Genomic DNA, 25631 nt, shown 5'->3' with positions numbered 1-25631 from the left:
CTGCAGTTCCCATACAAATGTTGCTTTCTCTGCATATAATGCCGGCTGAGACGTAAGTTTTCCTGAACAGACTGTTGTGAAGTCACCGAATGTTCCCGTTTGGTGGTATCAGATTGAGCTGGCCATTGTCTCGTCATCCTTCTTTCCCAGAGAAAGGGGTGCCATACCTTGAATTCCCCAGGGAATTATTTCTGTGAACTCCTTGTCAAAACTAAGTCAGAGTTGAGCCTCTGTTGGCCAGTGGTCATCTAGTCAACTGCAACAGACACTGGAATAAGCCAGGTGAGGGCAGCAAAGGGCTGATCATGGAGCATGATTTGTGTCCAGTGCCTAATATTTGCCCAGAAGGCAGGTAGATGCAAAGAGATGCATGCCTCATCCAAAGTCTTTACTAGGAAAGCTAAGGTTGCAAAAATTACATGAGAGGGGGAGAGAGTGAAGGATGTGCAGAGAGAAATGAGGCAATTCAGGAGCACAAGCAGAGAAGGAAAATGTAAATGCATGGAGCCAGCCAAACTAAGACTGGAAAACGAGGGAAAGAGCTTTCTGGCACCTGTTTTGAGCCAGGTATTTTATCTGTATTATTCTAAAATGAATACCATTTTTCAATTAGTTACTACGTGTTAGGTATTGTGGTAGCTTGCTAAATGTTTATAAAAATGCATATAAATACATATGCACATGTGTAAATATAAACATGCATATACACATGTAAATATGTAGACATATATGTAAATATATATACACACAGAAGTTATATATATACATATGTTTTACATGTAGTATTTAAGCTGTGAAATCAATCCATGGATAAGGGTTGAGAGAGAAATGTCTCAAGGCCTAAAGCCCGCGCATTCCATTGTTCAGAAGTGAGAGGGAGAACTAGCAACAAGGCCTAAAGAGGAACAGCTAGTTGCTGAAGTATAAACAGACATATATATATATATATATATATATAGTATATATTATATGATCATATATTCTATATATTATATGTAGTATATAGAGCTTCATTGTATAAGTATAGTATATAATTTAGTATTATATATAACATATTTAATTTATAATCCTAAAAAGGCACACAAGGTAGGTATTATTATTCATATTTTCAATAGCTGAGGAAACAGAAATTCAGAGAAGTAATCTTCCGAAGGTTCACAGTATATGGTTAAGCTGATACACAAACTCACAACTTTCTCATTTCAAAACCACACTCTTACAATGGATATAATTAAAAGATGCTACAAAACCCAGTGATATGGGCAATAATAAATTCACCTTTTACCACTGTAGAAATAAAGACCTCTTCTGTAATACAAAAGGAATAATACCCAAATCACTGGGCTTTTGTTTGGATTAAGTTATTTCGTTCAACAGACATTTACTGCATTCCCTTTGTGTGTGTGTGTTGGGCACTACAGAGACTAAGAGGTACGTACACAGTTAGTTCATTGAATTGAATGTGTATGTCACCCACTGAAGGCGTGGACTGCCCAGCAGGTGTGCCTTTCCCTTCTGCCTTCAGAGAGTTAATCAACCCAAAGTCACTAAGCTGGTTAGCAACAGAGTACGGATGAAACCTTTGTTCTAGATAACACCAAAGGCCGTAGACCACAGTTACCAGGTCAGCAGCAAATTAATGAAGGTTCAGAAAGCAGATAATTGGTGAGGTGAAATTAAATGCCCTAGTAAGCTGTGGCCACTGAGATGCCCACTCCACAGTAGAGCCAGATCTCAGATCAGATGTCGCCTGCCCCCTATTAAAAGACAGGGACAAATTACAGATCTTGCTGTTTTGTTTTTTTGACTTTTTACTTCTTTCTATTTTAAGAAATAGATTTTTTTCTTTAACAGCTTCAGTGAGGTATAATTGACATACAGTTGCACATACTTGGGGTACACATTTTGGTGCTTTGGATACACATGCACACCCATGAAACCATCACCAAAATCAAGAAAATGAACATGCCCATCACCCCACAAAAGTTTCCTTGTACCCATTCATCATCTCTCCTCCCGCACACCCACCATCCCAAGGCAACCACTGATCTTCCATATATTTCATCCTGAGATCATTAAGCTTGTTTTCAGAAAATGGAGAGAGAAAGAGACAGAGAAAGTGAGAGAGAGAGAGAGAGAGAGAGAGAGAGAGAGGAGATAGTGTGTGTGAAGAGGTGGGGTGTGGGGAGGTGGGGGGAGAGGAGGGTGTGTGCATGTGTGGCGGGATGGGGTGTGGGGTGTATATATGTGTGGGGTGGGGGGTAGGGCTGAGGAGACTGGGGGTGTGAGTTAGGGAATGGGGGTTCAGGGGGTGCTGGTGGGGAGGTGTGAGGTGCAGGGAATGGGGAGTGTGGGTGTGAGGACGTCGGTGAGAGGTGTGGGGTTGGGGAGGGTTTGAATTCCTTCTCAGATGAATCAGGTATCTGGTTTGAGTTTGATCCCAAAAGTAGAAATGCAGAGAAGGACTTTCTAGGAGACAAATGATATGCAAAGTTGAAAAGAACGGTTGAGGCATTGTTTGAATTCAGTGCTGGGACCAATCAGGGAGTGTGTGTGAGTTCCTGCATGGGACCAATCAGGGAGTGTGTGTGAGTTCCTGCATGAACAGTTTATTTCCAGTTTCCCACAATTCCTGCAACCCCAACTCAAGCACAAACATGGGGAGAGCAAGTCTTTTCTACCAAGAAGAAACACTGGGACGTTTCCCAGGTGGCTTTTCCACCTAGAGAAAGAGGGAGTGAATAACATTCCTGTCAATGATTCTCATTCCAAGCAATCAGAATCTATGGGGGGTGGCGCCATAGATTGCCCATGAAGATAGCCCAACCACGTGGCCTGGAGCCATTTTGTGCTGGGCTCTGGTTGGCTCCGGTGCAGCGCTCTCCTCGGGGGTGTGAGAACATAGCGGCTGTTCCTGAGGAGAATCGCGAAAGCGTGAGGTTAATTTAATTCTTAATTATCATTGATAGTTGGCTGTTTGTGCTTTTATAGATGGTATGTTTAATGTAATAATATAGTTTAAGAGTATCATAATTATAATATACTTGAACAGTTTGGAGGGCTTTCGCTTTGTGTATTGTGGGTCCTTTACCTGAACTCGGGCACCGTTATGTGACAGTTTGGCGTTTCCCAGGCAGCTTTTCCACTTAGAGAAAGAGGGAGTGGATAACATTCCTGTCAATCATTCTCATTCCAAGCAATCAGAATCTTTAGGGGGTGGAGTCATAGATTGCCCATAAAGATAGCCCAACCACCGTAGCCTGGCGCCATTTTGTGCTTAGCTCTGGTTGGCTCCGGTGCAGCGCTCTCCTCGGGGGTGTGAGAACATAGCGGCTGTTCCTGAGGAGAATCGCGAAAGCGTGAGGTTAATTTCATTCTTAATTATCATTGATAGGTGGCTGTTTGTGCTTCTTATAGATGGTATGTGGAATGTAATAATATAGTTTAAGAGTATCATAATTAATAATATACTTGAACAGTTTGGAGGGCTTTGGATTTGTGTAGTGTGGGTGGTTTACCTGAACTCGTGCACCATTTTGTGACACTGGGGCGTTTCCCATGCGGCTTTTCCACCTCGAGAAAGAGGGAGTGAATAACATTCATTCCAAGCAATCAGAATCTTTGGGGTGTGGAGCCATAGATTGCTCATAAAGATAGCCCAACCACATAGCCTGGGGCCATTTTGTGCTGGGCTCTGGTTGGCTCCGGTGCAGCACTCTCCTCGGGGGGTGTGAGAACATAGCGGCTGTTCCTGAGGAGAATCGTGAAAGCGTAAGGTTAATTTAATTCTTAATTATCATTGATAGTTGGCTATTTGTGCTTCTATAGATGGTATGTGGAATGTAATAATATAGTTTAAGTGTATCATAATTAATAATATACTTGAACAGTTTAGAGGGCTTTGGCTTTGTGTATTGTGGGACCTTTACCAGAACTCGGGCACCGTTCTGTGACAGTGGGGCGTTTCCCAGGCGGCTTTTCCACTTAGAGAAAGAGGGAGTGAATAACATTCCTGTCAATCATTCTCATTCCAAGCCATCAGAATCTATGGGAGGTGGAGCCATAGATTGCCCATTAAGTAGCCTAGCTACGTGGCCTGGAGCCATTTTGTGCTGGGCTCTGGTTGGCTCCGGTGCAGCGCTCTCCTCGGGGGTGTGAGAACATAGCGGCTTTTCCTGAGGAGAATCGCTAAAGGGTAAGGTTGATTTAATTCTTAATTATCATTGAAAGTTGACTATTTGTGCTTTTTATAGATGGTATGTGGAATGTAATCATATAGTTTAAGAGTATCATAATTAATAATATATTTGAACAGTTTGGAGGGCTTTGGCTTTGTGTATTGTGGGTCCTTTACCTGAACCCGGGCACCGTTTTGTGCCTTACATTACATCATGATGGACTAGAATATTTTATTTTATCAAATATTGGTCTTGGTGCCTCTTGTATGTGTTGTCATGGTGCTGTGGTGGTTTCAACTTAAAAATGAGGAAAAAGTGCCATTGCCAGAGCACGTGCAGGACAGTGCTGTGACCGGTAGGGAGCTGATTTTGCCTTTTATTCTACATTTTTGTATGATTATTGTGTCTGTTTTTAATCCCCGATCTTGGTCCTTGTTTGTTGTTTTAAACCTGAGAAGAAATTTCACAGCCTCAGGGCTGTCTTCGAGCGTAGTTTTACATTTCGTTTTTGTTCCTTCAGTATCACTTGGTTAACTTTTGTAGTCAATCCTCTTGTATGCTAACTTAAGAAAAAAGTTTCCTGATATTTTCAGTTTGAAAACGAGGATATTGATGAATCTGATTCGTAAGACTACTTGTTCAGTGACGATCGGCACCTGTAAGGCTGGTTTTGCATTTTTATACAACGTACTTTAGTATTTAATACCGTTGTTCTCACCCAGACGTGGTTCTGATGCTATCCCTGCATTTTTAATTAAAAGTTTGGTGTTCTTTGCACTTGATATTTTAGAAACACAGTGGATGCCCCTAAGTCTGTCTTCAGCCAATATTGGACGCACATTGGCATTTTTAAAATTTTACAAAACAATTGTTTGTCCTCCTTGTGTTCATTGAGTAGCCCCCCGTGTCCGCCCTGTGTGAGTAGCCCCAACCCTTTGTCCATCCAATGTGCGTACCCCGCCACTTTGTCCGCCCCACGTGTGTAGCCCAAACTTTGTCCTCCCCCCACATGAGTAGCGCTCTGTTCTCCCTACATGCGTAGTGCCCCGGGTCCGCCCTGCGTGAATAGCTCCCACTCTTTGTCCGCCCTGCGTGCGTACCGCCCCCTGTCAGCCCTACGTGTGTAGCCCCGCTTGTCCGTCCTGCATGCGTAGTGCCTCCTGGCTGCCCTGCGTGTGTAGTCCCCACCCTTTCTCCTTTCGCTGTGCGTAGCCCTCACCCTTTATCCACATGGTTGATCTTCCTGGAACCGTTAAACCCGTGAAGCACTGAGTGCTGACTTCTGAAGTTAGTAGGGATGGCCTGTTTATAGTAGTGCCCGTTACACCTGACATCTAATGTGTATTCAAGGGGAGAATTAAACTAAAGCAAAACTCTTCTTGTCCTCAACAGAAACCTGAGAACCATAGTCACTGACAAGATGCTGATTCTTGCTTTCAGGTGAAATGGAACCGAGTAAGTTATTTGGTTTATTCTTGATTTTGACTTGAATTATGGGTATTGTTTAGTATCTACAGGGCTGATTGACACCTAACTGGATTATATTTAGAAAACAGAAAGGTGGATTGTTGGTAGGGTTGAAGTCTGCCTCTGCTCTCATTCCTGTGATTTTCTAAGTTACTGTTACTGAATACTGACAGGTACACCAGGAGCTGCTTTTGTATAATCTGCTTAACAACTCAACCTCCCATTTCAATGGTTTACCACCCATAATCCTGCCTGTGTCTTTAGCTATGGTATTGAATACAATAAACTAATTTGAGATTCCCCTTTATAGAAATAAAGGGGCATTGCCTATGAGCCTAAAATAAACTTTCCTGATTCCCCCATGATACTTGGTTAAAGTATGATGAACTTATGGTTCATTTTGAAGGGGCTCCTAAGCCTCTGGAGCAGCAGTCTTACCTGATCTTGTAACCACCAACCGTTTTCAGAAATCCTTCAGGGTAAGGGAAGGAGGACATTTGTCCCAACCACCCACCTCACTGAGTCTCCCGGTTAAGTAACTTTCCTGCTAAACTGTGCTATGCTATCCACCCACAGGCAAATCTCCTTGCAGATGTGTAGAGTCACCACTTCCTCTAGGAGCTGGGATGGAAAAGTCCAGCATTGATCAGTCTGTGGGCCTGTAATGTGAAGAAAATGGAACTGGAACCAAGAGTCATAACTAGCTACAGGAAGAAGTGCATCCCTGTGCAGTGCAGGATGAGGGGTATGGGGCAGAGGCAGAAGAAGTTTGAAGGGTTTTCCGGGGTCTTTAAGAGGTAGGAACAGTGGCAGGGACACGGCACTGCTGACTAGTTCCACAGAAGAGACCTGTTAGCATATAGTTTTTCATAGTATTGTCTAATAATTCTTTGTATTTCTGTGGGGTCCGTCGTGATTTTTCCTTTCTCATATCTGATTCTGTTGATGTGTGTAGATTCTCTTTTTCTCTTAATAAGTCTGGCTAGGGGCTTATCTATTTTGTTTATTTTCTCAAAGGCCAGCTCTTGGTTTCATTGATTTTTTTCTATGGTTTAATTCTCCTCAATTTTATTTATTTCTTCTCTGATCTTTTTTATGTACTTCCTTCTGCTGACTTTAGGCATCATTTGCTCTTCTTTTTCCAATTTCAATAATTGTGACTTTAGGCTATTCATTTGGGATTGCTCTTCCTTCTTTAAATAGGCCTGGATTGCAGTATACTTTCCTCTTAGAACTGCTTTCGCTGCGTCCCACAGAAGATGGGGCTTTATGCTTTCATTGTCGTTTGACTCCATATACTGTTTGATCTCCTTTTTAATTTGGTCATTGATCCATTTATTATTTTTGAGCATGTTGTTAAGCCTCCATGTGTTTGTGAGGCTTTTTGTTTGGTTTGTGCAGTTTATTTCTAGTTTTATGCCTTTGCGGTCTGAGAAGTTGGTTGGTAGAATTTCAATCTTTTTGAATTTACTGAGGCTCTTTTTGTGGCCTAGCACGTGGTCTATTCTGGAAAATGTTCCATGTGCACTTGAGAAGTATGCATATCCTGCTGCTTTTGGGTGTAGAGTTCTGTAGATGGCTGTTAAGTCCATCTGTTGTAGGGTGTTGTTCAGTGTCTCTGTGTCCTTACTTATTGTCTGTCTGGTGGATCTGTCCTTTGGAGTGAGTGGTGTGTTGAAGTCTCCTAGAACGAATGCTTTGCATTCTATTTTCTCCTTTAATTCTGTTAGTATTTATTTCACATATGTTAGTGCTCCTGTGTTGGGTGCATATATATTTATAATGGTTATATCCTCTTTTTGGACTGACCCCTTTATCATTATCTAATGTCCTTTTTTATCTCTTGTTACTTTCTTTGTTTTGAAGTCTACTTTGCCTGATATTAGTACTGCAACACCTGGTTTTCTCTCCCTATTATTTGGATGTGCTATCCTTTTCCATCCATTGACTTTTAGTCTGTGTCTGTCTTTGGGTTTGAGGTGAGTCTCTTGTAAGCAGCATATAGATGGGCCTTGCTTTTTTATCCATTCTGTTACTCTGTGTCTTTTGAATGGTGGATTCAGTCCACTTAAATTTAGGGTGATTTTTGAAAGATATGTTCTAATTGCCATTGCAGTCTTTAGACTCGTGATTACCGAAGGGTCACCTTCTTTACTATCTAGCCGTCTAACTTAACTCTCTTATTAAGCTTTTATAAACACAGTCTGATGATTCTTTATTTCTCTCCCTTCTTTTCCTCCTCCTCCATTGTTTATATGTTAGTTGTTTTATTCTGTACTCTTTTGTGTTTCCTTTGACTGCTTTTGTGAGTAGTTGATTTTATTTTTTGCCTTTAGTTAGTATTTCATTGGTCTGCTTTCTTTGCTGTGATTTTATTTTCTCTGGTGGTATCTATTTAGCCTTAGGAGTGCTTCCATCTAGAGCAGTCCCTTTAAAATATCCTGTGGAGGTGGTTGGTGGGAGGCAAATTCCCTCAACTTTTGATTGTCTGGGAATTGTTTAATCCCTCCTTCATATTTAAATGATAATCCTGCTGGATACATTATTCTTCATTCCAGGCCCTTCTGTTTCATTGCATTAAATATATCATACCATTCTCTTCTGGCCTGTAAGGTTTCTGTTGAGAAGTCTGATGATAGCCTGATGGGTTTTCCTTTGTAGGTGACTTTTTCTCTCTCTGGCTGCCTTTAATACTCTGTCCTTGTGTTTGATCTTTGCCATTTTAATTATTATATGTCCTGGTGTTGTCCTCCTTGGGTCCCTTGTGTTGGGAGTTCTGTGGGCCTCCATTTTCTGAGAGACTATTTCGTCCCCTAGTTTGGGGAAGTTTTCAGCAATTATTTCTTCAAAGGCACTTTCTATCCCTTTTTCTCTCTTCTTCTTCTTCTGGTACTCCTACAATGCGAATATTGTTCCATTAGCATTGGTCACACAGTTGTCTTAATATTCTTTCATTCCTGGAGATCCTTTTATCTCTCCGTGCCGCAGCTTCTCTGTATTCCTGTTCCCTGATTTCTTTTCCATTTACGGTGTCTTGCATCTCACCCAGTCTGCTCTTAAGTCCTTCCAGAGATTGCTTTATTTCTGTATTCTCCCTCCCTACTTGCTCCTTTAGTTCTTGCATATTTCTCTGCAGGTCCATCAGCATGGTTATGACCTTTATTTTGAATTCTTTTTTCAGGAAGATTGGTTAAATCTATCTCTCCAGACCGTCTCTCAGGGGTTGTCTGGGTAATTCTGGACAGGACCAAATTCTTCTCCCTTTTCATGGCGATAGAGGTAGCTGTAGGCGGTAGCGCATGTGTCAGCTGGGAGAACAAAGTCCTTCCTGTTTGCTGGTCGCCTTGCCCTTCTCCACTGCCTGTGTCCGTTACTGGCACTCCGGGAGCAGCCTCCGGGTTAATCCCCTAAGCTACCGTGGGTGGGGTCGCCGTCAGAGTAGCCCAGAGCCCTGCGGGGAGTGGCAGGCACGCTGGGTGTGCTCTCCTGAAAGAGCGGCGCCCCTTTGTACCCTGCCCCGTTTTCTTCTGCCTGCGCCAAGCTGCTGCGCACCAGCAGCGGCCTTTGGGTCTGGCCCAGGCAGCTACGTGCTGGTAGGAGATTATGGTGGCTGCTGGGGGCGTGGCTGCTCCTGGGCTGCTCCACCACTGCCACTGCCGCAGGCGCGTGCATCTGCTCCCGGGCTGCTTCACCGCCGCCTCAGGCGTAAGCAGCCGCTCCCCGCCCCGGATGCGGGCGGCCTCTCTACGGCTACTGGGCCGCTGTGTCAGGGGCTGTGCCGCCTGGGGAAGGACTGTCATGCCACTTATCACCGTGAGGGGCTTCAGAGCTGCGCTGCCACCCAGGAAGTTAGGGTGCCGGAGTTCCCCGGGATTCCCAGCTGCTAGGCTGAGTGTGCCGGGACGTTTCCATCCAGCTGTGAGGCCTCTGTCCCTTTAAGACTTTCAAAAAGCACTCGCTTTTCTTTTATCCCAGGGGAGCTGTTTGCGGGCACCCGCTCGCAGATTTTGCTTTTCTCTTTCCCTAATATCCAGCACACCATGCAGTGTGCGTCTGCACTCCTGGTACGGGTTACTAGAGCTACTTGTTTAGCCATCCTGGGCTTTCACTCCCTCCTTGCTCCGACTCCTTTCCTCACACCAGGGAGCTGGGGTGGGGGGAGCGCTCAGGTCCCGCCAGGCCGCGGCTTGTATCTTACCCCATTTGTGAGATGCTGAGTTCTCGCAGATGTCGATGTAGCCTGGCTGTTGTACTGTGTCCACTGGTCTCTCTTTTAGGAATAGTTGTATTTGTTGTATTTTCAAAAATATATAATGGTTTTGGGAGGAGATTTCTGCTGCCCTACTCTCGCCGCCATCTTGGCTTCTCCTCTCAATCTGTGTGATTTTGATGTTCATGTGATCTGTGAGTGCTGACATGAAGGAGAATCCAACCAGCCTCAGTGCTGGGATATCTAGTACAGCCCAGGTCTCTCCAGGTGCTCAGGGAGCTGTGCACAAACTCAGGAGATGCCCAGAGCTCACCAGGAGAAACAAAACAAGAAAAAAGGTCACTGAGTTCATTTCTTCCTTCTGAATAGTTTCTTTTCCACCCACTGGCTGCAACATGCAATGAATGCAGTCCCCACCCTCACCTGCCTTATGTACTTGCATATTTGTACTTAAGTTTCAAGATCCTTGAAATGGCTAAGCATTTCAAATTTAACCTTGTCCACATAGAAAGTCCCAGAAGGCTTTTGAGCAGGGATCTGACACAATAGAAGTCACACATACACCTTTTAAAAGTAGATAGTTAGTGGACAGTCTATTTCTTTCCCAAAACAATCACCTTTCTGTTTTTCCCCCACTCTATCAATATTTGTCTAATGAACAAACAAATAAAATGGTGTACGTTTGCCCAGTTAGAAAGTCTAGAACAGATTTTCTGGGAGTCTTAAGGCATAAGAAGTCGTTCATTTATTATTATTATTATTATCATTTTTACCTTTTAACCCCCCTTTACCCATTTCCCCACCGCCCAATTTACACTTGTTCTGTTGACAGTTGTTGAGGGAGATGGTTCAGGCTATCTGCTTCCAAGAAAATGAACTTCCCTTAGCAGGTCCAAGCTGGCATCTTATGTAACGTGCATTGAAGTAACCAAGATAGTGCTCTCACTGTTGATCCCCTCCTTTAGAGCAGCATATGATTCTGGAATAGGAAGAGAGATGTGATGCTCACAAACAAGAGTTATGACTTAGGTAGGTTCCAGCGTTTACAGGCCCAGAGCTGAACTGAACTCAGAGAGGCAGTTATGTTAGGCCTGCAGTTCCCATACAAATGTTGCTTTCTCTGCATATAATGCCGGCTGAGACGTAAGTTTTCCTGAACAGACTGTTGTGAAGTCACCGAATGTTCCCGTTTGGTGGTATCAGATTGAGCTGGCCATTGTCTCGTCATCCTTCTTTCCCAGAGAAAGGGGTGCCATACCTTGAATTCCCCAGGGAATTATTTCTGTGAACTCCTTGTCAAAACTAAGTCAGAGTTGAGCCTCTGTTGGCCAGTGGTCATCTAGTCAACTGCAACAGACACTGGAATAAGCCAGGTGAGGGCAGCAAAGGGCTGATCATGGAGCATGATTTGTGTCCAGTGCCTAATATTTGCCCAGAAGGCAGGTAGATGCAAAGAGATGCATGCCTCATCCAAAGTCTTTACTAGGAAAGCTAAGGTTGCAAAAATTACATGAGAGGGGGAGAGAGTGAAGGATGTGCAGAGAGAAATGAGGCAATTCAGGAGCACAAGCAGAGAAGGAAAATGTAAATGCATGGAGCCAGCCAAACTAAGACTGGAAAACGAGGGAAAGAGCTTTCTGGCACCTGTTTTGAGCCAGGTATTTTATCTGTATTATTCTAAAATGAATACCATTTTTCAATTAGTTACTACGTGTTAGGTATTGTGGTAGCTTGCTAAATGTTTATAAAAATGCATATAAATACATATGCACATGTGTAAATATAAACATGCATATACACATGTAAATATGTAGACATATATGTAAATATATATACACACAGAAGTTATATATATACATATGTTTTACATGTAGTATTTAAGCTGTGAAATCAATCCATGGATAAGGGTTGAGAGAGAAATGTCTCAAGGCCTAAAGCCCGCGCATTCCATTGTTCAGAAGTGAGAGGGAGAACTAGCAACAAGGCCTAAAGAGGAACAGCTAGTTGCTGAAGTATAAACAGACATATATATATATATATATATAGTATATATTATATGATCATATATTCTATATATTATATGTAGTATATAGAGCTTCATTGTATAAGTATAGTATATAATTTAGTATTATATATAACATATTTAATTTATAATCCTAAAAAGGCACACAAGGTAGGTATTATTATTCATATTTTCAATAGCTGAGGAAACAGAAATTCAGAGAAGTAATCTTCCGAAGGTTCACAGTATATGGTTAAGCTGATACACAAACTCACAACTTTCTCATTTCAAAACCACACTCTTACAATGGATATAATTAAAAGATGCTACAAAACCCAGTGATATGGGCAATAATAAATTCACCTTTTACCACTGTAGAAATAAAGACCTCTTCTGTAATACAAAAGGAATAATACCCAAATCACTGGGCTTTTGTTTGGATTAAGTTATTTCGTTCAACAGACATTTACTGCATTCCCTTTGTGTGTGTGTGTTGGGCACTACAGAGACTAAGAGGTACGTACACAGTTAGTTCATTGAATTGAATGTGTATGTCACCCACTGAAGGCGTGGACTGCCCAGCAGGTGTGCCTTTCCCTTCTGCCTTCAGAGAGTTAATCAACCCAAAGTCACTAAGCTGGTTAGCAACAGAGTACGGATGAAACCTTTGTTCTAGATAACACCAAAGGCCGTAGACCACAGTTACCAGGTCAGCAGCAAATTAATGAAGGTTCAGAAAGCAGATAATTGGTGAGGTGAAATTAAATGCCCTAGTAAGCTGTGGCCACTGAGATGCCCACTCCACAGTAGAGCCAGATCTCAGATCAGATGTCGCCTGCCCCCTATTAAAAGACAGGGACAAATTACAGATCTTGCTGTTTTGTTTTTTTGACTTTTTACTTCTTTCTATTTTAAGAAATAGATTTTTTTCTTTAACAGCTTCAGTGAGGTATAATTGACATACAGTTGCACATACTTGGGGTACACATTTTGGTGCTTTGGATACACATGCACACCCATGAAACCATCACCAAAATCAAGAAAATGAACATGCCCATCACCCCACAAAAGTTTCCTTGTACCCATTCATCATCTCTCCTCCCGCACACCCACCATCCCAAGGCAACCACTGATCTTCCATATATTTCATCCTGAGATCATTAAGCTTGTTTTCAGAAAATGGAGAGAGAAAGAGACAGAGAAAGTGAGAGAGAGAGAGAGAGAGAGAGAGAGAGAGGAGATAGTGTGTGTGAAGAGGTGGGGTGTGGGGAGGTGGGGGGAGAGGAGGGTGTGTGCATGTGTGGCGGGATGGGGTGTGGGGTGTATATATGTGTGGGGTGGGGGGTAGGGCTGAGGAGACTGGGGGTGTGAGTTAGGGAATGGGGGTTCAGGGGGTGCTGGTGGGGAGGTGTGAGGTGCAGGGAATGGGGAGTGTGGGTGTGAGGACGTCGGTGAGAGGTGTGGGGTTGGGGAGGGTTTGAATTCCTTCTCAGATGAATCAGGTATCTGGTTTGAGTTTGATCCCAAAAGTAGAAATGCAGAGAAGGACTTTCTAGGAGACAAATGATATGCAAAGTTGAAAAGAACGGTTGAGGCATTGTTTGAATTCAGTGCTGGGACCAATCAGGGAGTGTGTGTGAGTTCCTGCATGGGACCAATCAGGGAGTGTGTGTGAGTTCCTGCATGAACAGTTTATTTCCAGTTTCCCACAATTCCTGCAACCCCAACTCAAGCACAAACATGGGGAGAGCAAGTCTTTTCTACCAAGAAGAAACACTGGGACGTTTCCCAGGTGGCTTTTCCACCTAGAGAAAGAGGGAGTGAATAACATTCCTGTCAATGATTCTCATTCCAAGCAATCAGAATCTATGGGGGGTGGCGCCATAGATTGCCCATGAAGATAGCCCAACCACGTGGCCTGGAGCCATTTTGTGCTGGGCTCTGGTTGGCTCCGGTGCAGCGCTCTCCTCGGGGGTGTGAGAACATAGCGGCTGTTCCTGAGGAGAATCGCGAAAGCGTGAGGTTAATTTAATTCTTAATTATCATTGATAGTTGGCTGTTTGTGCTTTTATAGATGGTATGTTTAATGTAATAATATAGTTTAAGAGTATCATAATTATAATATACTTGAACAGTTTGGAGGGCTTTCGCTTTGTGTATTGTGGGTCCTTTACCTGAACTCGGGCACCGTTATGTGACAGTTTGGCGTTTCCCAGGCAGCTTTTCCACTTAGAGAAAGAGGGAGTGGATAACATTCCTGTCAATCATTCTCATTCCAAGCAATCAGAATCTTTAGGGGGTGGAGTCATAGATTGCCCATAAAGATAGCCCAACCACCGTAGCCTGGCGCCATTTTGTGCTTAGCTCTGGTTGGCTCCGGTGCAGCGCTCTCCTCGGGGGTGTGAGAACATAGCGGCTGTTCCTGAGGAGAATCGCGAAAGCGTGAGGTTAATTTCATTCTTAATTATCATTGATAGGTGGCTGTTTGTGCTTCTTATAGATGGTATGTGGAATGTAATAATATAGTTTAAGAGTATCATAATTAATAATATACTTGAACAGTTTGGAGGGCTTTGGATTTGTGTAGTGTGGGTGGTTTACCTGAACTCGTGCACCATTTTGTGACACTGGGGCGTTTCCCATGCGGCTTTTCCACCTCGAGAAAGAGGGAGTGAATAACATTCATTCCAAGCAATCAGAATCTTTGGGGTGTGGAGCCATAGATTGCTCATAAAGATAGCCCAACCACATAGCCTGGGGCCATTTTGTGCTGGGCTCTGGTTGGCTCCGGTGCAGCACTCTCCTCGGGGGGTGTGAGAACATAGCGGCTGTTCCTGAGGAGAATCGTGAAAGCGTAAGGTTAATTTAATTCTTAATTATCATTGATAGTTGGCTATTTGTGCTTCTATAGATGGTATGTGGAATGTAATAATATAGTTTAAGTGTATCATAATTAATAATATACTTGAACAGTTTAGAGGGCTTTGGCTTTGTGTATTGTGGGACCTTTACCAGAACTCGGGCACCGTTCTGTGACAGTGGGGCGTTTCCCAGGCGGCTTTTCCACTTAGAGAAAGAGGGAGTGAATAACATTCCTGTCAATCATTCTCATTCCAAGCCATCAGAATCTATGGGAGGTGGAGCCATAGATTGCCCATTAAGTAGCCTAGCTACGTGGCCTGGAGCCATTTTGTGCTGGGCTCTGGTTGGCTCCGGTGCAGCGCTCTCCTCGGGGGTGTGAGAACATAGCGGCTTTTCCTGAGGAGAATCGCTAAAGGGTAAGGTTGATTTAATTCTTAATTATCATTGAAAGTTGACTATTTGTGCTTTTTATAGATGGTATGTGGAATGTAATCATATAGTTTAAGAGTATCATAATTAATAATATATTTGAACAGTTTGGAGGGCTTTGGCTTTGTGTATTGTGGGTCCTTTACCTGAACCCGGGCACCGTTTTGTGCCTTACATTACATCATGATGGACTAGAATATTTTATTTTATCAAATATTGGTCTTGGTGCCTCTTGTATGTGTTGTCATGGTGCTGTGGTGGTTTCAACTTAAAAATGAGGAAAAAGTGCCATTGCCAGAGCACGTGCAGGACAGTGCTGTGACCGGTAGGGAGCTGATTTTGCCTTTTATTCTACATTTTTGTATGATTATTGTGTCTGTTTTTAATCCCCGATCTTGGTCCTTGTTTGTTGTTTTAAACCTGAGAAGAAATTTCACAGCCTCAGGGCTGTCTTCGAGCGTAGTTTTACATTTCGTTTTTGTTCCTTCAGTATCACTTGGTTAACTTTTGTAGTCAATCCTCTTGTATGCTAACTTAAGAAAAAAGTTTCCTGATATTTTCAGTTTGAAAACGAGGATATTGATGAATCTGATTCGTAAGACTACTTGTTCAGTGACGATCGGCACCTGTAAGGCTGGTTTTGCATTTTTATACAACGTACTTTAGTATTTAATACCGTTGTTCTCACCCAGACGTGGTTCTGATGCTATCCCTGCATTTTTAATTAAAAGTTTGGTGTTCTTTGCACTTGATATTTTAGAAACACAGTGGATGCCCCTAAGTCTGTCTTCAGCCAATATTGGACGCACATTGGCATTTTTAAAATTTTACAAAACAATTGTTTGTCCTCCTTGTGTTCATTGAGTAGCCCCCCGTGTCCGCCCTGTGTGAGTAGCCCCAACCCTTTGTCCATCCAATGTGCGTACCCCGCCACTTTGTCCGCCCCACGTGTGTAGCCCAAACTTTGTCCTCCCCCCACATGAGTAGCGCTCTGTTCTCCCTACATGCGTAGTGCCCCGGGTCCGCCCTGCGTGAATAGCTCCCACTCTTTGTCCGCCCTGCGTGCGTACCGCCCCCTGTCAGCCCTACGTGTGTAGCCCCGCTTGTCCGTCCTGCATGCGTAGTGCCTCCTGGCTGCCCTGCGTGTGTAGTCCCCACCCTTTCTCCTTTCGCTGTGCGTAGCCCTCACCCTTTATCCACATGGTTGATCTTCCTGGAACCGTTAAACCCGTGAAGCACTGAGTGCTGACTTCTGAAGTTAGTAGGGATGGCCTGTTTATAGTAGTGCCCGTTACACCTGACATCTAATGTGTATTCAAGGGGAGAATTAAACTAAAGCAAAACTCTTCTTGTCCTCAACAGAAACCTGAGAACCATAGTCACTGACAAGATGCTGATTCTTGCTTTCAGGTGAAATGGAACCGAGTAAGTTATTTGGTTTATTCTTGATTTTGACTTGAATTATGGGTATTGTTTAGTATCTACAGGGCTGATTGACACCTAACTGGATTATATTTAGAAAACAGAAAGGTGGATTGTTGGTAGGGTTGAAGTCTGCCTCTGCTCTCATTCCTGTGATTTTCTAAGTTACTGTTACTGAATACTGACAGGTACACCAGGAGCTGCTTTTGTATAATCTGCTTAACAACTCAACCTCCCATTTCAATGGTTTACCACCCATAATCCTGCCTGTGTCTTTAGCTATGGTATTGAATACAATAAACTAATTTGAGATTCCCCTTTATAGAAATAAAGGGGCATTGCCTATGAGCCTAAAATAAACTTTCCTGATTCCCCCATGATACTTGGTTAAAGTATGATGAACTTATGGTTCATTTTGAAGGGGCTCCTAAGCCTCTGGAGCAGCAGTCTTACCTGATCTTGTAACCACCAACCGTTTTCAGAAATCCTTCAGGGTAAGGGAAGGAGGACATTTGTCCCAACCACCCACCTCACTGAGTCTCCCAGTTAAGTAACTTTCCTGCTAAACTGTGCTATGCTATCCACCCACAGGCAAATCTCCTTGCAGATGTGTAGAGTCACCACTTCCTCTAGGAGCTGGGATGGAAAAGTCCAGCATTGATCAGTCTGTGGGCCTGTAATGTGAAGAAAATGGAACTGGAACCAAGAGTCATAACTAGCTACAGGAAGAAGTGCATCCCTGTGCAGTGCAGGATGAGGGGTATGGGGCAGAGGCAGAAGAAGTTTGAAGGGTTTTCCGGGGTCTTTAAGAGGTAGGAACAGTGGCAGGGACACGGCACTGCTGACTAGTTCCACAGAAGAGACCTGTTAGCATATAGTTTTTCATAGTATTGTCTAATAATTCTTTGTATTTCTGTGGGGTCCGTCGTGATTTTTCCTTTCTCATATCTGATTCCGTTGATGTGTGTAGATTCTCTTTTTCTCTTAATAAGTCTGGCTTCTGGCTTATCTATTTTGTTTATTTTCTCAAAGGCCAGCTCTTGGTTTCATTGATTTTTTTCTATGGTTTAATTCTCCTCAATTTTATTTATTTCTTCTCTGATCTTTTTTATGTACTTCCTTCTGCTGACTTTAGGCATCATTTGCTCTTCTTTTTCCAATTTCAATAATTGTGACTTTAGGCTATTCATTTGGGATTGCTCTTCCTTCTTTAAATAGGCCTGGATTGCAGTATACTTTCCTCTTAGAACTGCTTTCGCTGCGTCCCACAGAAGATGGGGCTTTATGCTTTCATTGTCGTTTGACTCCATATACTGTTTGATCTCCTTTTTAATTTGGTCATTGATCCATTTATTATTTTTGAGCATGTTGTTAAGCCTCCATGTGTTTGTGAGGCTTTTTGTTTGGTTTGTGCAGTTTATTTCTAGTTTTATGCCTTTGCGGTCTGAGAAGTTGGTTGGTAGAATTTCAATCTTTTTGAATTTACTGAGGCTCTTTTTGTGGCCTAGCACGTGGTCTATTCTGGAAAATGTTCCATGTGCACTTGAGAAGTATGCATATCCTGCTGCTTTTGGGTGTAGAGTTCTGTAGATGGCTGTTAAGTCCATCTGTTGTAGGGTGTTGTTCAGTGTCTCTGTGTCCTTACTTATTGTCTGTCTGGTGGATCTGTCCTTTGGAGTGAGTGGTGTGTTGAAGTCTCCTAGAACGAATGCTTTGCATTCTATTTTCTCCTTTAATTCTGTTAGTATTTATTTCACATATGTTAGTGCTCCTGTGTTGGGTGCATATATATTTATAATGGTTATATCCTCTTTTTGGACTGACCCCTTTATCATTATCTAATGTCCTTTTTTATCTCTTGTTACTTTCTTTGTTTTGAAGTCTACTTTGCCTGATATTAGTACTGCAACACCTGGTTTTCTCTCCCTATTATTTGGATGTGCTATCCTTTTCCATCCATTGACTTTTAGTCTGTGTCTGTCTTTGGGTTTGAGGTGAGTCTCTTGTAAGCAGCATATAGATGGGCCTTGCTTTTTTATCCATTCTGTTACTCTGTGTCTTTTGAATGGTGGATTCAGTCCACTTAAATTTAGGGTGATTTTTGAAAGATATGTTCTAATTGCCATTGCAGTCTTTAGACTCGTGATTACCGAAGGGTCACCTTCTTTACTATCTAGCCGTCTAACTTAACTCTCTTATTAAGCTTTTATAAACACAGTCTGATGATTCTTTATTTCTCTCCCTTCTTTTCCTCCTCCTCCATTGTTTATATGTTAGTTGTTTTATTCTGTACTCTTTTGTGTTTCCTTTGACTGCTTTTGTGAGTAGTTGATTTTATTTTTTGCCTTTAGTTAGTATTTCATTGGTCTGCTTTCTTTGCTGTGATTTTATTTTCTCTGGTGGTATCTATTTAGCCTTAGGAGTGCTTCCATCTAGAGCAGTCCCTTTAAAATATCCTGTGGAGGTGGTTGGTGGGAGGCAAATTCCCTCAACTTTTGATTGTCTGGGAATTGTTTAATCCCTCCTTCATATTTAAATGATAATCCTGCTGGATACATTATTCTTCATTCCAGGCCCTTCTGTTTCATTGCATTAAATATATCATACCATTCTCTTCTGGCCTGTAAGGTTTCTGTTGAGAAGTCTGATGATAGCCTGATGGGTTTTCCTTTGTAGGTGACTTTTTCTCTCTCTGGCTGCCTTTAATACTCTGTCCTTGTGTTTGATCTTTGCCATTTTAATTATTATATGTCCTGGTGTTGTCCTCCTTGGGTCCCTTGTGTTGGGAGTTCTGTGGGCCTCCATTTTCTGAGAGACTATTTCGTCCCCTAGTTTGGGGAAGTTTTCAGCAATTATTTCTTCAAAGGCACTTTCTATCCCTTTTTCTCTCTCTTCTTCTTCTGGTACTCCTACAATGCGAATATTGTTCCATTAGCATTGGTCACACAGTTGTCTTAATATTCTTTCATTCCTGGAGATCCTTTTATCTCTCCGTGCCGCAGCTTCTCTGTATTCCTGTTCCCTGATTTCTTTTCCATTTACGGTGTCTTGCATCTCACCCAGTCTGCTCTTAAGTCCTTCCAGAGATTGCTTTATTTCTGTATTCTCCCTCCCTACTTGCTCCTTTAGTTCTTGCATATTTCTCTGCAGGTCCATCAGCATGGTTATGACCTTTATTTTGAATTCTTTTTTCAGGAAGATTGGTTAAATCTATCTCTCCAGACCGTCTCTCAGGGGTTGTCTGGGTAATTCTGGACAGGACCAAATTCTTCTCCCTTTTCATGGCGATAGAGGTAGCTGTAGGCGGTAGCGCATGTGTCAGCTGGGAGAACAAAGTCCTTCCTGTTTGCTGGTCGCCTTGCCCTTCTCCACTGCCTGTGTCCGTTACTGGCACTCCGGGAGCAGCCTCCGGGTTAATCCCCTAAGCTACCGTGGGTGGGGTCGCCGTCAGAGTAGCCCAGAGCCCTGCGGGGAGTGGCAGGCACGCTGGGTGTGCTCTCCTGAAAGAGCGGCGCCCCTTTGTACCCTGCCCCGTTTTCTTCTGCCTGCGCCAAGCTGCTGCGCACCAGCAGCGGCCTTTGGGTCTGGCCCAGGCAGCTACGTGCTGGTAGGAGATTATGGTGGCTGCTGGGGGCGTGGCTGCTCCTGGGCTGCTCCACCACTGCCACTGCCGCAGGCGCGTGCATCTGCTCCCGGGCTGCTTCACCGCCGCCTCAGGCGTAAGCAGCCGCTCCCCGCCCCGGATGCGGGCGGCCTCTCTACGGCTACTGGGCCGCTGTGTCAGGGGCTGTGCCGCCTGGGGAAGGACTGTCATGCCACTTATCACCGTGAGGGGCTTCAGAGCTGCGCTGCCACCCAGGAAGTTAGGGTGCCGGAGTTCCCCGGGATTCCCAGCTGCTAGGCTGAGTGTGCCGGGACGTTTCCATCCAGCTGTGAGGCCTCTGTCCCTTTAAGACTTTCAAAAAGCACTCGCTTTTCTTTTATCCCAGGGGAGCTGTTTGCGGGCACCCGCTCGCAGATTTTGCTTTTCTCTTTCCCTAATATCCAGCACACCATGCAGTGTGCGTCTGCACTCCTGGTACGGATTACTAGAGCTACTTGTTTAGCCATCCTGGGCTTTCACTCCCTCCTTGCTCCGACTCCTTTCCTCACACCAGGGAGCTGGGGTGGGGGGAGCGCTCAGGTCCCGCCAGGCCGCGGCTTGTATCTTACCCCATTTGTGAGATGCTGAGTTCTCGCAGATGTCGATGTAGCCTGGCTGTTGTACTGTGTCCACTGGTCTCTCTTTTAGGAATAGTTGTATTTGTTGTATTTTCAAAAATATATAATGGTTTTGGGAGGAGATTTCTGCTGCCCTACTCTCGCCGCCATCTTGGCTTCTCCTCTCAATCTGTGTGATTTTGATGTTCATGTGATCTGTGAGTGCTGACATGAAGGAGAATCCAACCAGCCTCAGTGCTGGGATATCTAGTACAGCCCAGGTCTCTCCAGGTGCTCAGGGAGCTGTGCACAAACTCAGGAGATGCCCAGAGCTCACCAGGAGAAACAAAACAAGAAAAAAGGTCACTGAGTTCATTTCTTCCTTCTGAATAGTTTCTTTTCCACCCACTGGCTGCAACATGCAATGAATGCAGTCCCCACCCTCACCTGCCTTATGTACTTGCATATTTGTACTTAAGTTTCAAGATCCTTGAAATGGCTAAGCATTTCAAATTTAACCTTGTCCACATAGAAAGTCCCAGAAGGCTTTTGAGCAGGGATCTGACACAATAGAAGTCACACATACACCTTTTAAAAGTAGATAGTTAGTGGACAGTCTATTTCTTTCCCAAAACAATCACCTTTCTGTTTTTCCCCCACTCTATCAATATTTGTCTAATGAACAAACAAATAAAATGGTGTACGTTTGCCCAGTTAGAAAGTCTAGAACAGATTTTCTGGGAGTCTTAAGGCATAAGAAGTCGTTCATTTATTATTATTATTATTATCATTTTTACCTTTTAACCCCCCTTTACCCATTTCCCCACCGCCCAATTTACACTTGTTCTGTTGACAGTTGTTGAGGGAGATGGTTCAGGCTATCTGCTTCCAAGAAAATGAACTTCCCTTAGCAGGTCCAAGCTGGCATCTTATGTAACGTGCATTGAAGTAACCAAGATAGTGCTCTCACTGTTGATCCCCTCCTTTAGAGCAGCATATGATTCTGGAATAGGAAGAGAGATGTGATGCTCACAAACAAGAGTTATGACTTAGGTAGGTTCCAGCGTTTACAGGCCCAGAGCTGAACTGAACTCAGAGAGGCAGTTATGTTAGGCCTGCAGTTCCCATACAAATGTTGCTTTCTCTGCATATAATGCCGGCTGAGACGTAAGTTTTCCTGAACAGACTGTTGTGAAGTCACCGAATGTTCCCGTTTGGTGGTATCAGATTGAGCTGGCCATTGTCTCGTCATCCTTCTTTCCCAGAGAAAGGGGTGCCATACCTTGAATTCCCCAGGGAATTATTTCTGTGAACTCCTTGTCAAAACTAAGTCAGAGTTGAGCCTCTGTTGGCCAGTGGTCATCTAGTCAACTGCAACAGACACTGGAATAAGCCAGGTGAGGGCAGCAAAGGGCTGATCATGGAGCATGATTTGTGTCCAGTGCCTAATATTTGCCCAGAAGGCAGGTAGATGCAAAGAGATGCATGCCTCATCCAAAGTCTTTACTAGGAAAGCTAAGGTTGCAAAAATTACATGAGAGGGGGAGAGAGTGAAGGATGTGCAGAGAGAAATGAGGCAATTCAGGAGCACAAGCAGAGAAGGAAAATGTAAATGCATGGAGCCAGCCAAACTAAGACTGGAAAACGAGGGAAAGAGCTTTCTGGCACCTGTTTTGAGCCAGGTATTTTATCTGTATTATTCTAAAATGAATACCATTTTTCAATTAGTTACTACGTGTTAGGTATTGTGGTAGCTTGCTAAATGTTTATAAAAATGCATATAAATACATATGCACATGTGTAAATATAAACATGCATATACACATGTAAATATGTAGACATATATGTAAATATATATACACACAGAAGTTATATATATACATATGTTTTACATGTAGTATTTAAGCTGTGAAATCAATCCATGGATAAGGGTTGAGAGAGAAATGTCTCAAGGCCTAAAGCCCGCGCATTCCATTGTTCAGAAGTGAGAGGGAGAACTAGCAACAAGGCCTAAAGAGGAACAGCTAGTTGCTGAAGTATAAACAGACATATATATATATATATATATATATATAGTATATATTATATGATCATATATTCTATATATTATATGTAGTATATAGAGCTTCATTGTATAAGTATAGTATATAATTTAGTATTATATATAACATATTTAATTTATAATCCTAAAAAGGCACACAAGGTAGGTATTATTATTCATATTTTCAATAGCTGAGGAAACAGAAATTCAGAGAAGTAATCTTCCGAAGGTTCACAGTATATGGTTAAGCTGATACACAAACTCACAACTTTCTCATTTCAAAACCACACTCTTACAATGGATATAATTAAAAGATGCTACAAAACCCAGTGATATGGGCAATAATAAATTCACCTTTTACCACTGTAGAAATAAAGACCTCTTCTGTAATACAAAAGGAATAATACCCAAATCACTGGGCTTTTGTTTGGATTAAGTTATTTCGTTCAACAGACATTTACTGCATTCCCTTTGTGTGTGTGTGTTGGGCACTACAGAGACTAAGAGGTACGTACACAGTTAGTTCATTGAATTGAATGTGTATGTCACCCACTGAAGGCGTGGACTGCCCAGCAGGTGTGCCTTTCCCTTCTGCCTTCAGAGAGTTAATCAACCCAAAGTCACTAAGCTGGTTAGCAACAGAGTACGGATGAAACCTTTGTTCTAGATAACACCAAAGGCCGTAGACCACAGTTACCAGGTCAGCAGCAAATTAATGAAGGTTCAGAAAGCAGATAATTGGTGAGGTGAAATTAAATGCCCTAGTAAGCTGTGGCCACTGAGATGCCCACTCCACAGTAGAGCCAGATCTCAGATCAGATGTCGCCTGCCCCCTATTAAAAGACAGGGACAAATTACAGATCTTGCTGTTTTGTTTTTTTGACTTTTTACTTCTTTCTATTTTAAGAAATAGATTTTTTTCTTTAACAGCTTCAGTGAGGTATAATTGACATACAGTTGCACATACTTGGGGTACACATTTTGGTGCTTTGGATACACATGCACACCCATGAAACCATCACCAAAATCAAGAAAATGAACATGCCCATCACCCCACAAAAGTTTCCTTGTACCCATTCATCATCTCTCCTCCCGCACACCCACCATCCCAAGGCAACCACTGATCTTCCATATATTTCATCCTGAGATCATTAAGCTTGTTTTCAGAAAATGGAGAGAGAAAGAGACAGAGAAAGTGAGAGAGAGAGAGAGAGAGAGAGAGAGAGAGAGGAGATAGTGTGTGTGAAGAGGTGGGGTGTGGGGAGGTGGGGGGAGAGGAGGGTGTGTGCATGTGTGGCGGGATGGGGTGTGGGGTGTATATATGTGGGGGTGGGGGGTAGGGCTGAGGAGACTGGGGGTGTTGAGTTAGGGAATGGGGGTTCAGGGGTGCTGGTGGGGAGGTGTGAGGTGCAGGGAATGGGGAGTGTGGGTGTGAGGACGTCGGTGAGAGGTGTGGGGTTGGGGAGGGTTTGAATTCCTTCTCAGATGAATCAGGTATCTGGTTTGAGTTTGATCCCAAAAGTAGAAATGCAGAGAAGGACTTCTAGGAGACAAATGATATGCAAAGTTGAAAAGAACGGTTGAGGCATTGTTTGAATTCAGTGCTGGGACCAATCAGGGGAGTGTGTGTGAGTTCCTGCATGGGACCAATCAGGGAGTGTGTGTGAGTTCCTGCATGAACAGTTTATTTCCAGTTTCCCACAATTCCTGCAACCCAACTCAAGCACAAACATGGGGAGAGGCAAGTCTTTTCTACCAAGAAGAAACACTGGGACGTTTCCCAGGTGGCTTTTCCCACCTAGAGAAAGAGGGAGTGAATAACATTCCTGTCAATGATTCTCATTCCAAGCAATCAGAATCTATGGGGGGTGGCGCCATAGATTGCCCATGAAGATAGCCCAACCACGTGGCCTGGAGCCATTTTGTGCTGGCTCTGGTTGGCTCCGGTGCAGCGCTCTCCTCGGGGGTGTGAGAACATAGCGGCTGTTCCTGAGGAGAATCGCGAAAGCGTGAGGTTAATTTAATTCTTAATTATCATTGATAGTTGGCTGTTTGTGCTTTTATAGATGGTATGTTTAATGTAATAATATAGTTTAAGAGTATCATAATTATAATATACTTGAACAGTTTGGAGGGCTTTCGCTTTGTGTATTGTGGGTCCTTTACCTGAACCTGGGCACCGTTATGTGACAGTTTGGCGTTTCCCAGGCAGCTTTTCCACTTGAGAAAGAGGGAGTGGATAACATTCCTGTCAATCATTCTCATTCCAAGCAATCAGAATCTTTAGGGGGTGGAGTCATAAGATTGCCCATAAAGATAGCCCAACCACCGTAGCCTGGCGCCCATTTGTGCTTAGCTCTGGTTGGCTCCGGTGCAGCGCTCTCCTCGGGGGTGTGAGAACATAGCGGCTGTTCCTGAGGAGAATCGCGAAAGCGTGAGGTTAATTTCATTCTTAATTATCATTGATAGGTGGCTGTTTGTGCTTCTTATAGATGGTATGTGGAATGTAATAATATAGTTTAAGAGTATCATAATTAATAATATACTTGAACAGTTTGGAGGGCTTTGGATTTGTGTAGTGTGGGTGGTTTACCTGAACTCGTGCACCATTTTGTGACACTGGGGCGTTTCCCATGCGGCTTTTCCACCTCGAGAAAGAGGAGTGAATAACATTCATTCCAAGCAATCAGAATCTTTGGGGTGTGGAGCCATAGATTGCTCATAAAGATAGCCCAACCACATAGCCTGGGGCCATTTTGTGCTGGCTCTGGTTGGCTCCGGTGCAGCACTCTCCTCGGGGGGTGTGAGAACATAGCGGCT

The sequence above is a fragment of the Manis pentadactyla genome, chromosome X (assembly GCF_030020395.1).
Source record: "Manis pentadactyla isolate mManPen7 chromosome X, mManPen7.hap1, whole genome shotgun sequence".
Classification (NCBI taxonomy): domain Eukaryota; kingdom Metazoa; phylum Chordata; class Mammalia; order Pholidota; family Manidae; genus Manis; species Manis pentadactyla.
The sequence above is the reverse complement of the archived record's forward strand: the minus strand, read 5'-3'. Positions refer to the sequence as shown.